Raw genomic sequence first — 18,624 nt, 5'->3', positions numbered from 1 at the left:
AATCACTAAAACGTCTGACGATCCATCAAAGCCATTGCGCTCTAATTGGTTGCAAAGGTCAAACGATGGCTGCTCCGAGCGAAATTAAAACAGTGCATCATTTAAGATTATGGTACGTCAGTCTAATGCGAGCGAAACTAGCAACAAAGTGCACTGAGCTCGTAGCCATGTCTCTTCCCAAATAAGGTCTACCATCAATACATGCGAATAAGAAACAACAAATAACCGTCACAGCGACCTATTTGTACAATTATGTACCTTTTGATTTACCGCCGAGATATTAGCCATACAACTATAAAAGTCATACAACGATTACACGCCTTTGTACAGTATTAGGCATTAATTCAACTCTGGCGTTCGAAACGCGACGTCCGACTTGATTCATGCGCACGCTCAACTCGGAAAAACGACGTAAGTCGCGGAAAATTGATGGAGAAAAAGAGACTTTATGATTCGAAATTTTTGGTTGCGATTTCAATGGTGAAATGTTTATCATAATGAGTAGTATGCCAATTGTCTTTGCTGAAGAGATTAAATTGATTTATATGACGCCGTTTCGTCCGTCATTCGTTCTTGGTATCTGCTCGTAAAGTTGTGTTCGGGTCGCGATCGTTTCGCATGCTTTATGCGCTACCCTTTTGATGTGATGCAATATTACAAATGATTTATTTGTTGTTAATCCCAAATTGTTTCCTGTTCGTTATGTCTTCTTCGACTTAAATGAGAGCATACATTTATGTTTCGGCGATAACTCAATATCGTTCAAGCGTGGCTTATTATAATTTCTGCTTATAACTGTCAAATTATTGGTTACAAGAAATTCCGTTTTGCCTAATTAAAATAATTTAAGATCGTTCTTAGCTCTTAAAATTATATAAGATCAGTGTTTATTATAAACCTTCATATTGCTGTACAGTTTTAGCTTTTACGCGTTGATTCTTTAATAGGTCTTGAATAAACTAACACTAATCAAACAGTCTGGTCCTTTCGAAAACACAATGTCTAGGTACTTCAGTATTAGACTGACCTCAAGTTAAACATCGGCGCCATCGGATTCGAACGCCGGAATTATCTCATTACTAGGAAGAGACAAGACGTGTACCATGAATAGTTGAGCGTTCTGTCCGTCTGTACGTAAGTGTCCGGACCTAATTGGTTCAATGACTGGACACACGTTAGACGACATCGGTTGCTTCACGGTTAATATTGGCTTAGCAGATGTTAAGCTAAGGTTTTACTATTTTAAGTCCATAAGTGTTCTGAAGTTGATACTTTGTTATACAGTCACGCAAGATTGGGATATTTACAGATTAATATGCAAGTAAGTTACCCAAGGAGAAGGAGTTAGTCTTTGTAGATGTAAAATAAAAAAAAATTTCTCAATAAAAGAAACGAAAAACGACCACTCTAGTTTATTCAATAAAAAAAACACTGCGAAATACACACCAAACTGAAACTTACAGCAAAAGGAAAACCAGAAACATGTGAGTTATTCTCAGCCAGTACAAATCTCAAATATGTAAGGCTTGACTGTCACAGTGCGACACTTGACATTCGTACACGGGCCATCAGCGCATAAATCATAAGGCTACATAGGACTACAAGGACCTAATGCGCGACGCACACTGGAATAGGCCACGGGTACTTGTTGCGTGAATAATTGAGTGTAGTGCCGAATGTCGCGCGGTGACATTCGTAGTTAGGTCTTCGTGGAAATAGATGGATTTGCGTTTGTGTGGCGTCGTCTTTGGAGAGGGTTCAAAAGAAATTGTTTTTTGAACTCAAATATTGGCAAAAATCGGGCTTGAAGTTGTGATGATATTGATACGTGAGAAGTGTTCTGATTGCTGTTAGCTGTTCTATATATTATGTAGAAATAAATATTGACACAATGATATCTGTACTTAGGATGTTTTTCCATATTTAAAGTATTGAACTTTTCATTCTATTTCAAATCTATTCACATGGTGGCTATTTACACTACGTGTATATCTACAAAATAGCTATACAGCTGTAACATTCCTATCGCACCTAAATCTGTCGCATAAACCACTTTGATAAATCCAGTTCATTCATCCCGTGGCTACTCCACATTAGTTTCATCAGTAGGATAATTTCCATCCTGGAATGCTTCGCGACAGTCGTCCAGACCACCAGAGTCGCGTGCGCAGCCAAAAGGTCAGGCTACGAGTTGGACGCAACATTTAACGTTAATATGAAGCCATAGATCAGGCGCGCGTCTGTCGGCGCACGCGCAGCGCTGTCGATCAACGGTCCGCTAATAGATCATTAGTATTATCGTATGAGTAACAAGACACAGAAATTCAGGATTGTTTCAGTGTGATGGAATATGAATAAGTAGGCGAAATGAATCATCAGGTGAAGTACACGACAGTGCTTGTAGCAAACAATAGTAAATAGATATTGTTTCTCTTAGCGTTAAAGGTGCTAAAAATATGACTGAAATCATCGTTTTTATGTTTGTTTCAAATTCCTTCTCTATAGGTATCGAATTAAATTAAAAACACAAGAATACAGATTTTTTTTGTTGTTTCAGAATCAATAAAATACTAAAGGCTAGTCCTGTCTCCACGTTGAAATAAAGATCTACTCCCTTGCAACAGTGATTCAAACAGAAACGTTACACAGAACATTGTACCTACAATCCACATTAATAATAAAATAAGCTCCAGATATTTCAGTCTAACAATAACAGCGTAAGAGTAGCACGATCCATCAAACTTAATCTCCTTTCTCAATAAATTCAGCGTCTGTACAACTGGTGTCTGTCAATCAAGCCACTACTTATAGCTCGTCACAATTCGCAGTTGTCACCATGCATCATCATCATTCCGAGTTTGATTGAACGTTTTGCTTCAACTGTTATTTTAACGACCGTCTCAGTCTGTGCTAAATAGTTATCGTTTGAAAGTGTTTGAAAAATAAATGTAATTAGTTGGTCAGGAAGGTTCAGCAGTTTAATACGAAGATCAAGACCCGCAAAGGCGATGAGACCAAAGAAATGAAAGTGTATTGATAAGGGACGTCACGTGATACTTCAACTTTATTTTGTGTTTGTTTTTTTCTAAAGCCATTTAACCGACGAAATAGATTTCGTTAATTATCAATTCGCAATGTTAGTAATTTATAGAATTATCCTAGGAAACAGAATCAAAAAGCACATATTTTTGGTTTGGCTGTTCTTTTTAGATTTTTAATTATGTAAATGATAATTGTAGTGTAATACAAAAATCATTCTGTCCGTGTCTGAAATGTAGCAGATAAAAAATGAAAAACTCTTAAAACTTTATAAGTGTTTCAGTAAAATCCAACACGTGACTCTACACTACCTTAGATTATGCTACTGGGTAGCTATGGATGATGGATAGCCCTTGGTAGATGCCCCATCTCATTTAAGATTAAAGTTCTCAACAAGTCCTCTGCATTATTGTCCCTGTATACGCCTTTAAAAGGACCGGGTCTTTTTCTATGAAGTTATCTACCCCGTTAATGAAAAACGATCTCTATAGACTATAGTTCATAATACATATATTCTCCATTCTGTCCTCCTTTACACTTATCTTCTAGTTATTATTAACAGTGTCAGTGCTCATGGGCTGAGCGCAACATCTCTCACCTGACAGTTTCACGAAGACGTTATTATTAGTCACATTTATAAAAGCCAAGAATCTGCACCCACTTATGTAATAGAACGACTTCGCACCTGTAAAATGTTCACACTATCCATGTAGAGCCAGTGATAATTAGTGTATTTTTATTACTTTTGAATAACTTCTAGATGCTTGGAATCTGGACTAAAACAAAATTCATTTTTTCGTGCAGCACTTTTTGTAAGTCAAACCAGGCCTTTTTGAGGCTCTATCGAAACGTTCAAATGAAAAGTTTTCAATTCAAATTTCAAAATAAAGGTGATTATTAAAGGATGTCATTCGTCATCGTATTTAGAAAAATTATAGTAGGTACTTTTGGGTCTTTGCTAAAAAAATTGAATGCTTTTTACGTAAACACACTTACGTTGTTCCACCGTACTACGCCATAACTATCACAGCATATAAATCTGAAACAATCACATAAAAATCGAATTAGAATTCAATTTCTTGCGGGATTGGGGTGGCTAAATCATTTTTTCTGCAATTAAGGGTATAGCGCAAGTAGTCGCAAGTGAAGCAGAAAAAATCTGGACGCATCTATTTCAATAAAATATAGAATAACATTGAAAAGAAAAACAAAACGTGGTCGGACAGAAGGACCAAAAAAGCCTAACCTAGAAACTAACCAACCAATTAGTCACTGACACTGAATAAGTATATCCGAGCACGAAAATCATAAACAAGAGAGAAACGCATGTAAGTCCATCACTCATATTCAAATTAATACAATAATCCGCTGATAGTTGTAAAGAAGCATTTTATGAAGCGGAATCACGCGAATGCTTTGTAAATCTCAAGCTCATAAACAGATCTAGGACATAAACTACGATTATAAACTATACATTGTTGGATTTCTCATATATTTGATAGGGTATAATGAGTAATATAAAGCGGCCATTTTAATTAAGACATGCGAGTTATGAAGCTATAATATATTGAGTTTTATCGCCCAATACGTTATATCATAGCATTGTGTGGGAACTGGTTTTACTGTTGTGAACTGACGTTTGATCGGTTAGGTCGAGGTTTTTACTGTTTAAGTATGGATATTTTCGATTGAAAGGTGATGAGAGCAATAAAAAAGTTTCTTAGTAATTTTTTCGTAGTCGGAAAAGCTTAACTCTGCATTTTCAACTATTTCTTTTATGAAAATATATCCTCTTTTTCCCCAGTCTCAGCTCTCCGCTACACAAGAAATAGAATACACTAAACACTGCCGATAAATTAAACATTCACGACACAAATACATAAGGAGAGCTGCAGTTCGTAATAAAACAATATGACTTTGAGTTGACCATCTGGTAACAGGCCGTTGAGTTTTCATAGGAATTAGGATGATAATATAAACGTCCGACATACGAATGTTCTGCGTCGAGGCGTCACTGTAAATATCAAAGTAATTGACAATAATTATCGTGACCTGGATGAAGCTGTGACATTTACAGATCTGACAATAGACTAATGGGAATGAAGACTGACAGAAATAGTTGGAATTAGAGGCTTAACATTGGAGATTGATGATATGGATAAACGAAGAGTTCATTGTGGTTCTGTCCTAGAACATTTGCCAATCAGGGTAGGTGCGTCTTAAATAATAGCTGCCAAGTGACTTGAGTTAACATATTATGATATTATCAACAGAATTTTTAAATTGTTTCACTAGCCAGAGGAATCTTTAAGTGAAACATCTTCTAAAATTAAAACTTACATGAAAGTTTTCATTTTTTTTCTCAACCAATTCCAGTAACTGTGTTTTAACGTTTAGCAGTCCGCGGCTCTTTGAGAACCATAAAACAATTAAAAAACTCCGCAAGAACACCACTTACGTTCCCAATCGGCAATACCAAAGAAATCCAATATTTGCTAAAGGAATATTTACGAGCTACGCTATCGTACACATCCAATATGCCATAAGTCATTCCAGTGACGTATACACATTACTAATTAAAGCCTAAAGTTGATTGCAAACGATATTGGCGATTTAATTAATATTTTGAAAGAAACCCGCTCGTAAAACGCTTGTAAACGTGAAGGATTTATGATTGAAACAAAACGCTGCACATACTAATTTATTTCGTAGTCTATTGTTTATTAATATTATAATATTTCGTGATGTACAGTAACATGCCAATTTAATACGTTTGACCTTTTTACTGTTTCACGTGCATCGCATATCTAACGAGCATAGATGAGAAGGTGACCTAATGTATTGGAAATAATGGGCTGGCGGACTGAAACTAAATAATGTTTTAATGAAGTGTCGTGTACCACTTAGTGTGGAACTAAGGACCAGTTTTTATTTCGCGGATCTTAGGAAGACGGCTTAAGTCAGCAATGCATGTTAGTAATAGCTTGGCATAACTATAATTGCAATCATCACAAATCATCGGTCATCTGAAGTATTCGATCTCGTCTTAACTTTTTGGCATCAAAACTCCGTTCCGCTTCGTTCTATTTAATTAGATCCAATGAAAATCGTGAAGACGGATACAAAAGATAAATTTGTTGTGTACAGATAACGATAGAGATTTCCGTGAGGTTTAACAAAGAGTTTTGGTATCAAATCACACAATTAGACGATCGGCTGTATGGACGGCGGCGGCTTTGTCGGTGTCTGTCACTCGGAGGTAGGTGCCACTTGAGGCCAAAGTTTAATCACTTTTTATTTTCACCTCCAGTTTTTTTAACAATAATCATTAATTTAGCATTCTAATTCGATAGGTATTCTAATATAATATGCAAATGAAAATATTTGTATTGTTTTAATATTTTTTTACATTTTAAACATGCCACTAATAGGTAGTGTCATCAGAAATTTAGTCAGTTTCTATTTTTAATGACTATTTTATTTCGCTAGATATTGTTTATAGGTGATTATAATTTATATAAAATATTTTCAAGAAATAGGTAACCAAATATTTGTGTAACGGATGTTTACATAAATTTCGTTTTTATAGTGTGTTTAATAAAAATACTAAAGGATTATATTATATTCATATCTCTTCATCTTTCTTTCATCTTCATCCATATCTATCTCTCTCATCGCGAATATTGAAATAAGACGACTGCCACTAACAGTATATTTGTTGTGGAATTTGTTCAATAGGTGCTATACTCTAGAGTGAAGAGGAACGGATCCGCAGTGTTTGCCGTCACCGTCGCCGGACGAGCGCTGTCGTCTCAAAGGAATCACTGTGATCGACGTCGTGACGCTGCACTTCTGCCTGCCCCGCGCCGGGGTAGCGCGCTGCAGAACGCAATTAACTACAATTTTGCATTTGTAGATTTTGTAGCTACAGTTTGGGACAAAGGACCGATAGTATCGTGAGAACGTACCTTAGCAGCGGTCGTTTGGGAAGATTAGCAACAGCTCTTGCATACATGTGTTACTTTGTAATTTTCATTTGAAGCATAGATGTTCTTATTTCTTCATGTATTTAAAAGATGTTTGAGTGTGTTATTATGATGATATATCAGGTTTAAACTCAGTTTACAAATTAGGTCCTTTAGCGCCTTTATAAGGGTATTACTTATTTTATATTTATTCGCCACTTACTTATTTATTTGAAATGTCTACCAAGGCTTCAAATTCTTCATAAAATTTTGTCGCAATTATCAAATCGGAAATCTTCGAGGAAAACATCCAAGTATTGCACTTGAACAAGGAGAAACATACATAGAATAAACTCATCTTAATTATTGAAACACTAAATAACAGATGTCTTAAACACAACAAGACGTATTCTAATCACCCCAGACAGCCCACGATGATTTCAGCATTTTTTCCCATCGTTCATCACCATTGGACACTTGATTCACTATTGATGCTTTTTAATTGCTATTCATTGAATTCTTCTTTTTTACAATTAAAACTTTTGTATGGATCCCCGCAATGAGTTGCAAATTCTGATGATCTTGATCGACAAACATTTGGTGAATTTTGGTGCTAGTCTCTCTTGGTAATGGTGTTTACGCTTGATTGGTTTACCGTAAAGAGAAACGATTTTTTTTTGTTACGGCACAATTTTGCTGTGTTTACCAAGCCAGACCAAGGTGATTTTTAAGCCAAACAGATCAGATTTTTGGAATCCAGTATTAATGTCGATGCTTTTTCGTTTTTTAATTAAATTGTATTCGATTAAATTTAATCGAGTATTAAATTGTATATCAGATTTTACGTCGCAAAATCTTTCTCTTGAATAAGAGAAACCCTGAAAATTTTTCAGCATTTTTTTTTCTGTTGAGTTTTTTTGAAAGTGAAGAAACACTTATAAAACTAGAATAGTCTATTAAACCTCAATCCACACAACCATAATCGATCATAAACTCATAGTAAATCAAATAACTATAGACTATAAAAGAGCATTGTCATTATTTTCTACCATTCTATTGGTAAGAAACAGATGTTTATAACAATAACGCACTCCATTGCGCCGCGGATGTGTGGAGTCATTGCGCTAATCGTTTTTAAGACAACCACGCATCAAAAGTATAGCGAATTTAACAATACGTGGTAGAAAAAATAATTGTACTGAATTGTAGTTGTCTGTAGTTAGAGATTTTTGGTTTCCTTGATAAATGATTGCATGTGAAATGTTTCTTTTTAAGGTGCATTTAAAAGCAATAGTTGGTGAATTGCATGTAAGTGTTCATACTTTTTGATAGGGATATTCTAATTTAAATAAAATGTGTGAACTTAAAGCTTGTCAAGGAAACGACAAATTCAGAAGATTTAATTTTCACAAGTGATAAATTAACGCTTCTAATACCCAACAGTTGATGCTACCAAAAAACCATACCATAATCAATTTCCTTAACCCATACCGACCCAGACTTGTCATGTCTCACAATAGAAGGACAATTTCTTAATAACTTAGCTCATTCATCCCTATATATATATACTAGAAGATCTAAGAAACCCTAGACTGTAAGTCTGTTAGCTATCTGTGCGAGCCACTCTGAGACTAGCTTTGGAACCGTCAGGTGTTAGTTTTGACGTCAACACGCCGGGCGCCGCGCCGGCCCGCAGCCGTGACTCGACGCCTTAACCCTGTTGAACGCTGCGGCGACCATGAGTTGCGGAAGGATAGGCCGGACAGGTTTTTGTAGGGGTTTTAAGAAAATTGTGGAAGGATAAATATGTAGAATATACCATAGATTTCATTTTTGAAATGTTGTAAGCAGTAGCAAAATACCTTCGCTCGAAATGGGTGGAAAGGAAAAAGAATTCTTAAAAAATATGTTGTTCAAAAACTTACTCACACAAAATACTGTTAATTATGCATACTCGTCAACGTTCAAACAGATAAAACATTTAAAACTTTTAATAAAAATAATTTTGCTTCACTTTCAGGTATTTTCAGGACAGTCTCCCATCTCCCGTAACTCACAGACACCCACCGCTAAGTGACGATGATCCACAAAAACGGATGAAGTGCGATTTTATTAACACTACGTTTCGATTCCCATAGAAAAATGTATAACACTGAGTGTAACAAATGATGTTGTTTGCCAAAAAGGCCTGGAGAAAGCCTCCCAGAGTGATGTATTATAGACTGCGCGGCCATTGATGAGACGTGACGTCATCGCTTTTGGATCGGGCGCTGAGAGATGGAGCCGAGATTTGACTGAATGCGTCTTTCAGGGAAAAGTTTTGACTTCAGACTTAGCTGATGTTATTGCGGGTGGTGGTCTGAATGGCGGGTGAATCAAGTGATGTATTGATGGCGGATATTTGAGAGGCGTTTGAAATATTTTGAGTGTTTTTTTGTAATTCCTTTCATATGGTAGTTATGTAAGGAATCAAGTAAATACAATCTTTTTTTTAAGTAAATATATCCTTAACGTGATATCCAAATACAATGATACACATTTAATTATACAATTCAATAACTAAGTTAAATTCCAAAGATAAATAAAAATAATAAGAAGAAAGTAAAAAAAAATATCTCTCTTTGTACGAGAAATTTGTGGAATTTAGATTGAACATTGAATCTACATCCCGTAGCATTTTTCCAGATCACTTTTTACTAATCTAAAAGTAAAGATATCGATTGTAGAGGAATTTGTCACAGCACTACACACCGGGTGTAAGGTTCAGTACAGACGCCGGCGGAATGCGCTGAGTCACATCGCTTAGGGGAACACCCCTGTTCTAAAGTGCCGTTTAGGGGACCGAATCATTTCTATAGTGTTCATCAATACAGATTGATTGTTGAGTTTGATACATTGTTTATAAATTTCGTTACCTTTTGACACGATAGCGAAACACTGTCTCATTTTAAATAACTTACTTTTTAAGTAAAGCAAGTCGAACCATTTAAGGAAACATAATGTTTCTTAATGAGACCGTTTACTACGCAAGTACTTTATCTTTAATGTATCTTATCAGTCAAATCTCTATTATATTCATAATAACATTATCATAAATATGTAGTAGCGAAGTTAAATAATAGCTACTTGGTTTTCCAACACTCAGAAGCTAACAGAACCGGTAGGCAGTGGAAGACGGTAGTAGGTAGCTAATATCCATAAAAAAAACAGAATACCATGCGGCGCACTTCAATACTACAATAAACGCCCATTAAAAACTCTTGTCATTATTTCAAATATTAATTTTCGAATAAATTTAAATTTCCAATAAAATTTCTAGCCCCTTCGAGGTTAACATTTGAATATAAAAATAAAATAACAATATTTACGGCCAGTATTCATAATACGACAAATTTATGTCCTTTATCGATATAAATCAGTTATCGAGAGGCTATTTGTCAATTATTAATTATTGAATTATCATAATTTCACATTCATAGTATAGGATTCGGCAGCGGAAATATTTTAGAGCGAGTTGGAACATTAATTTTACAAGGCAGCTATGAATTAACAACACCGTGGCAGTTATTTAATAATAATGGCAGAATAGCTATTGTAACCTATGTGACCTGATGCTGGATGATGTGAAAGACAATATTAATAATATAGAACTTTGAAAGGATAAGCAATAAAAATGCACTATTATTATAAGGTGAAAGAGTAAACAATACTTTAAAATGTCTATAAATATAAAATAGCAAATCCAAAAAAGAGACAAAAATTGGTCATCACAGTAAATCAAACAAAAATATTCATAACTGTAATTTAATATTCTTACAAAAAAACATTTCCTTTTCATCAAATCTAGATAAAAATATAATTTTTTTTTATAACAATCTAAATTGACACAATTATTCAGTGAGACCACACACAGAGTTCACAAGAAACATTGTTAAAATAATTAAAGATGTCGCTTATTGCCGATGTCTTGGGCTAATTGCTTACATTAATTGCACATGATAGCGACCTTTACGCATAGTCATCGCACGCAACTAGTATATGCTTCTGTTAACGGTGAAAGTTGATACAACGACAGAACTTCATTAACAATTAAGTGTAGCAAAAAAAATCATTGAGTTGATGGTACAAGAGACCGACAACAAGGCAGTGTAGTGTTGAACGAAAATGTTTTTACGTTGGGACTTGGTCTAGCTGATCCAGGTAATTTGTACTTTTTTTTCGAATTGTAATTACAAAATATTGCTCTAATTATCAGAAATGGATTTCAAGTCTTTGATGCGGTATTTAGAGTTGGAATCGTAAAAGTTATTGTTTTCCACTTTTATTCCAGTATGTTTTGCGCAATATGTAGTTTTTTATTTTGTTGTTTAATAGAAGAATTGAGGATTTTTACAAAACCAATTTCAACTCATAATATTTCGAAATTAGGAAATACTCAAATTGAGCATACTCTAGATTCGCACCCTTAACATGACTCTCAAAAACACTGAAACCGATAAATCAGCCAAAAAGAAATCTATCCCACAGGCAGTCTGCCCCCCCCCCCTCTAGGACACCGGGGTCACACCGTCGGTTTCCGTCAACCTGTTGCGACGGCCGCGATTAATGCGTTCCCACTCTATGATCTATCGATGCGGTCCGCGGCTCTATGTTAACCTGTTTTTGCCCATCTTACATTGCGTGCAGTGTCCTAAGACCTGGTCTTTTTTCTGTGATAGATCGGTTTTTGTGATTTGATTGGTCCTTTTTCGTGGTTCGATTGGAAACGCGATTGGCGATTTATTGGTACCTGTTTTAATTTGTTATCGATTTTGTATTTTATCTCTGCATGTGCAGAAGAATTGTTTCACATTTATATCCTGTGGGCTGGTTTTAAAGTTGGTATAACACAAAGGACAAAAAGAGTACCGAGTACCATTTATAGAAATACCAATTAAACCGTGATAATAAAATGAAACCTACAAAATTATGATTTCAAAACGAACCGACCTAACATATTCTAAAAACACAATATCGATAATTGTCAGCGTGCCATATTACACTGAACTTTATGTTTGTGTTTTGATAACAATTCATTCGATTTGAAGCTTAATAGTGACGTACCGATCGGCAATTAACATAAAATATAATTTATTATCGATATATCGCCGCATCGGATGTATCGGCGATTATGATGCAAATTTTAATGACGTCTATTACAGTTTTGTTTAATTAATAAAAAGCTGATCGTAGCGAATTTTATTTCGCTTTTTAGGTGCAGCTGGAGTTTTTTAAGCCTTCGTAATTTGGGATAGTTTTAGTTATGAATGTATAATGTAGATATATGTATAATGTAAGTGATGGTTAAAAGGCTTTATTTCTTACTTTCTTCTGAAGGGTATACTTCATTACAGGCTCCACCACTTCTCTTTATGATGAGTCTTTACTAAAATATGTTTACAGATGGCCCTTCATTATATTAATTTAATGACCTTACACGTTACATTTTTGAGGTATGATAGCGAAGTGAAGATTTTGACTAGATTTATTAATCTTCAAATATTAAACTGTTGATTCAGTCAAACAATAATCCGAGGAAGACTACATAGTGCATTCTAAATGTATCGCAAAAAAACTGTATGTAGTTCATATAAGTATGTAGTAAACATAAAATAAAAGATTCCTAGCAAAAAAAAAACTTAACATAAATTCTGTCCAATTACAGTCCTTTAAAACATTCAATTACATTATCAATTAGCTTATCCAATTACTGTCCAGGTGTGAAAGGGTGCTCCTCTCATCATTGGCCTGCAACACTTTATTCAGCTCGTGTCCTTACAAACATTGGCCAAACATTAGTATGCGCTGTGCGACCGACATTATTTGCATATCGATAAAGGTTAACAATGCAATTACGCGTGTCGATACTCGATAAACAATAAAACAAAATCGACAGCACTAAGTTATAACTGTTTTACATGGAACGACTTTTTTGGTAAGCATCGTATCAAAAGTAAAGTCGGAATATACATCACATGAAGCCTCAACTTACTAATTATTAAGAGATTTAATCATAGGTTCAGTTTCAGATTTACTTTAACATAAAGAGAAACGGGAAGGTTGATTGATTTAATGTCTATTGAAACATTTGTTATTAATTATAAACTTCTATCTATCAGTCTACCATCTTTATCTATGATCATGCTTGTATTTAAAGCATATACAATATTTTACTCTTCAATGAAAAACACGATAACTGCATCAGTGAAATGGTTTCTAAAATCACAGTTTTCTGTATGGTAACTATCCAAATTCACCAAAATCGTTTCGTTCACGTGTCGTACGATATAAAATCCATTATTCATGAGCCATCGGCAGTGGACACGCAATAATTAGCTATAACTAAACACCTCCGCGTCCACGCTATCTAAATTCACAAAACATTCATTATTACGCAATTACATGAAATTATTTTAAAATGGCGGACACATGTAGCTCATTACGCAGGGCTATTGGTAACTGTCAAATGTAACTGGGTAAGGTCCATTAACCTAAAGAATATTTAGAATTTAAACTAATATAATGTAGGCAGTAAAATGGTCTTTTGTTTTACAATTTTCTTATGTATTAGCTGTAATTGAAGACTGCAGATGTTTGATATCAAAGGTTATACATGTTTTAAGTCAATAGATTCCTTTAAAGGGTAAATACAGTTTTGGTTCAAACTTAGTACCTACTTATTACAATTCTAGCAGTTACTATAGGATATTGAGTTTTCGAGTTCAAATGTAGTCAGATCGACTTTCGATGTATTTATATTTTGATTTTTCATCCTCGGCAAAAGAAGAATGTAAGGTACATTACTAGATAAGAAACCGTCTTTAAGAAAAAACTAAAATCCCATTTAGGTAAAACCCCACAAAACGTAAGAGTTTTAACCAATATTCGTATGTTTTTATTAGACTTGTGTCAGTTGTGTGGCTTCATCCATAGTCAACATGGATGTCAACGTCAAGCCGTCAGCGACAGAAGCGTTTCATACATAACTATCATTTTATAACAATCATTTTGATGGAAACGCTGATTGAATGGTAATTTTAGGTAATACAATTGAAAACTGAACTAACACATTACACTTAAATAAAAAGAGCGAGTCAAAGACTTTGGGCTATATGAGGTAACACGTGCCGTCATAAATAGATTTACAGCGCAAGAAACAGGAGAATTAAAGAAAAAAATGTTTTCTTAGAACATGCTATTGTTTTCTTGAAACTTCATTATTAAATAACACAAATAAATACTCATATTTTCAGTATTACAGACATATTCAACCCGAAATGAATATTAAAATGAAGACCAAAGTTTATGAGCATTATACATCTGCTAACACTCATACAGATGATGAGAATGCGATCACTATTGTAATATGACAGGAAGAAGACACGACGGTCATAACATGACTATTAATTATTATGGATTCATGCCAAAGGACGACCAGCACTTTACACTAGACACCAACCAACTGTTAACACCCATCTTACTGCAATCGACGAAGCATTTACCTGCCATGACGCTTATAAGGATTTTTTCACTGTGGAAGCAAGATATTGACTGCACGTATAATCGAGTGATTGAGGTCACCAAGCCAAACTCACTGCAGTACGTGTTGAGGATTCAATCCACACGTAGGATAAGTGATTGATCTACGAATGCTTGTGTTGAGTCTTAAAGAAGGAATCGTTTAAAAATAAATCAAATATGAGAAACAGAAGAAGATGTCGCTACTGCAGCAATTAAGCCTTTAAAGATTGCCGTGTAACCTGTTTAGGACAAAGAGACCCATAATGTAATAAGACAGTTCATCACGATGGACTTAACCCAAAGCACTATCAATAGAATACTATGGTTTCTGTCCAGAGCTCCGTCTTGTTTCCAGTAAAGTTTGAAATGATTGCAGTAGAGCTATTTGTCGTAGTGACCTCGCGTCTATATCGCTAACCCTTAAATGTCATCGATACATTTACCATCAACGCCGTTCAATCAAGACGAAAAAAAGGCTTTTATTATACAGCTTGGTATCAAGGTTGGGTTGTAGGAGAAAACAAATCTAAAACAGTGTCAATGTAACTTTTCAATAAGGAGATCATATCTGTCAAACTGGCCTTCTCACGGTAAATTATTTTTTAAGAACGTTGGACAGGGTCTTGAACTAGCAATTTCGGTCTCCAATTTATATGAAGTCGTCGAAACCGTGGTGTGCCACATTTGTCGTCTTTCTAAACATCACTAGAATAATTGATAGTGCCATTTTTTTGGACTGACATGTAAACACAGTTACAACCTACTTATCCAAATTGTAGAGAAAGGTAATTTCCACAGTAAAAATAATACTAAAAACACTTAATTAATCAAAAATGCTAACAGATTGTAAAAGTCTGAGTTTTCTAGCGAGTAGACTTAAACTCGTCACGTTTATAAAAGAACTCTCTCTACCCTTTCAACAACAACAAGCGTGATGATACAAACAAAACACAAATATTAATTGTTGTTTTATAAATCAGTCTGACCCATTTTTTGCGTCGGTATCAATCTATTGGTATCTGTAGATCAGTGATCCAGATCTCTTCAATGCCATATAAGACAGCTGATTGACGGATTGACGGACAAACACGCTGATTGGATATAATTACGATGCATATTTTGTTAATAAACAATTGTCTGGACGTGATGCAGTTACCTTATCCCTATTAGAACGTGTTAAGGTTGATTTTGGCATGTATCGTGTGTATTAGTAAGTGTGTGGGTTATCCTTAGGAATATTGGTCGCGGTTCGTGTGGTATTGGGAATCATTGTTGTGATGGTGACCAAACAATGTATTTATAATGGCTAGTTTAATAGTTACATGATGGTAATAATAGGATGTGCTCGTAGAGGTTAAGGTTAGTATTGAGATTAGTAATTGTATAGTTCATGAGAAATACTAAATTATGTTTCACTGATCTCCTACTGTAATTTCATAGTTATTTTAATTTGAAAGTTGACCATACAAGTATGTATTTCGATTGTATTTTTAAGCGTATTCCTTTTTTTAAGAAAATTCTTTCTCAGAGATCATGATTACCTAGCTCAATTCTGGACTATATTCAGTTCACAGTAAATACTAATTAACTAAGTACAGTATGATTCTCGAAACAGTATCCACAAAATAGGTGATTGAAAATTGTTTATAAACATCTGTCTATCACATTCAGGTTATAGCCGTGATTAAGATAATACAAAACTTTATTGCATTTATAAATTAATATATTAATACCTGTTCACATCAAACAATGGACGTAACTTCTATAATGTTTACGCATATTTCACTATACACAGGTGCATTACTTTAACCAACTTTATCTGGCGTTAACAAACTGTTCAATGGATGGAAAATACACGAAGTTTTCGCCCGTCCATCTATCAGATCAATGTTCAATACTAATAAACATAACTATTAAAACAATACAATAATTTAGAACACCTATTTCTAGAATGTTCGTAAGCGTGAATTTAGTTTGGAGGTAAAATGGTTTGGTTATAAGAGATTTTTGTTACATGAGTCAGTAGGAAATGTATCAAATTATTTGAATTAACAATTGATAAGACAATTATAGGTTGATTAGAGTTTAGTAGTAATATTACATTAATACTAATTAAAAGTATAGTATTGAAACTCCTTGGATAAAGAGTATTTTATCACATGTCTCTCGAGCTGTTTTTAAAAAAGTTTCGACATTAATATAAGACCATTACAGACCCTTTGAAAAAACGTCTATAATAATATTTAAACTTGCATAGAAATACATAAAAAGAACGACTTATGTTCTAAAATCAATTAATAAACACAAGCCATAAATAAAATAGACAAGACCACATTTATAAAACAACTCAATTCCAATTTCAAATTCTATAAAACGTACAGTCACGAACAAAATTGTGCAGCGAATATTATTTGATATAGGTACATGAGAGTTAACACTCGGCTGCATTCATTCCGGGCTGATTGATAGAGTGATTGATTGGCACGTGACGCGAACACTCCCGATGTAATAGCCCAGTAAACAGGTTCGCGGATCCAGACCAAACACTACCTCTAAATTGCGAATTATTCTTCCTATTTAATTTTTGGTGCGGCTATTTTGAGGTTTGGTTTTGTAGAACAGCTTCGAGTCGGCTTTTATTACGTATTAGAGCGCTAATACAATGCTAGTAGTATGATAAAGAAAATGTAATTAAAGACAGTCATTAAAAACATTGTGTAGGGGCAAAGTTTTTTAGATACATACGTCATTTACTCCACCCCTTAAAGAACTTTGCCATATTAAAATAAGCAGAAGTCTACGCCCCAATGACACACACATAGACTCGTTACACACACTTTGACGTCCGGTAGCAAGTCCCCTGCATTTGAAACACACAAACAGTCACACATCCATACTCAATAACGCTTCGCAAAAGCATCTTTACAAGTCATTAGACGTGCCACCCCTCCCCCTCGCAACCACCCCTCCCCCCGAGGGCCCCGCACCCGTTTGTAATTAACTGAGGGCCATAAATTGACCGTAACTGTCATATCATATTGATTTAGTCCCGTGAGCGTACCTACGCCTTGCTCCGAGTTTTCAGCCTCGCCGGGGTAGGGGAAAAATTAAAATTGTTTGGATTGACGCTATCGGGGTGCGGTGTGCCAAAGTGGGTATGCTGCTCGAGTTATAGCCGTGAGGCTGCAAGAACGATGACTGACTTTGTCAATGTATAATGCCCGAGTCTGGGACTGTTTTGAGTTCGACACCCAAAATTAAGGTTTTATCTACGATTTGTAAATCGTGCATTGGAACGATGTGTTGATTAATCTATTTTGTTTTCTTCACTCATAGAAATTATCAGAAAATAACGATGCGATGAAAAAATGTGAACACAAATCGTTTAAAATACAACTAAGAAAACAGATTCATTTATTTAATTCCTAACGTCTAATTTATCACAACGAACGATTGAATTGCATATCAGAAATCCGTAATAAAACAAACAACGGAAGACTCGAAAATAGTTGAGAATCAAACGTAATCCGACTCGTTTAAATCATATTCACGTACAAAAAAACCGTTTTGTATGCATACATACATACACCCATGCCCACACATACATGAATGAAGTGAAGACAACATTATTACCGCTTTGCAACGATTGAGACTGTCAAAACAACGCTAACTAGCAAAATCGAACAACATTTGGCCGGCGGAAGATAGAAAATAAACATTTACTTGCCATTCTTAAACAGATGATCCGATTCAACAAACATTATTGAACGAATTTACGAGCTATCGAGATCAAAGTCGTTACACAAAAATATAACAGCAATCAGGAGAGCATCGTTAGTTTCTTAAGAGATGTGGTTAAGGCGCAATTTTGTGCGCAACAGTACTTTGATGGGCGCTGATGCAAATTTGGGCGCCATGTTTTTTCCCCGCGCCAACAATCGTGCAGTGTGCCGCATCCGAGCTTCTTCTTCTGTAAGTCGCTGGTCGCTAATCCTGATTGTTAAGAGTTTTTCGTAACGATTGTGTAATATTTTGAAGCGTGTGCGATACTTCGATGAAC

General features: G+C 35.0%; 1 protein-coding gene across 1 annotated transcript in view; it reads right to left on the bottom strand.

Annotated features, from left to right (window-relative positions):
* Positions 1-18,624, bottom strand: part of LOC113508816 (protein tiptop-like) — a 223,506-nt gene that overhangs the window by 197,490 nt on the left and 7,392 nt on the right. Inside the window, exon 2 of the mRNA XM_026891944.1 lies at positions 4,036-4,078. The gene's annotated coding sequence lies outside the window, so the exon portion shown is untranslated. The remainder of the gene's footprint in view (positions 1-4,035; positions 4,079-18,624) is intronic.

The sequence above is a fragment of the Trichoplusia ni genome, chromosome 3 (genome assembly GCF_003590095.1).
Source record: "Trichoplusia ni isolate ovarian cell line Hi5 chromosome 3, tn1, whole genome shotgun sequence".
Lineage (NCBI taxonomy): Eukaryota > Metazoa > Arthropoda > Insecta > Lepidoptera > Noctuidae > Trichoplusia > Trichoplusia ni.
The sequence above is the reverse complement of the archived record's forward strand: the minus strand, read 5'-3'. Positions and strand labels throughout refer to the sequence as shown.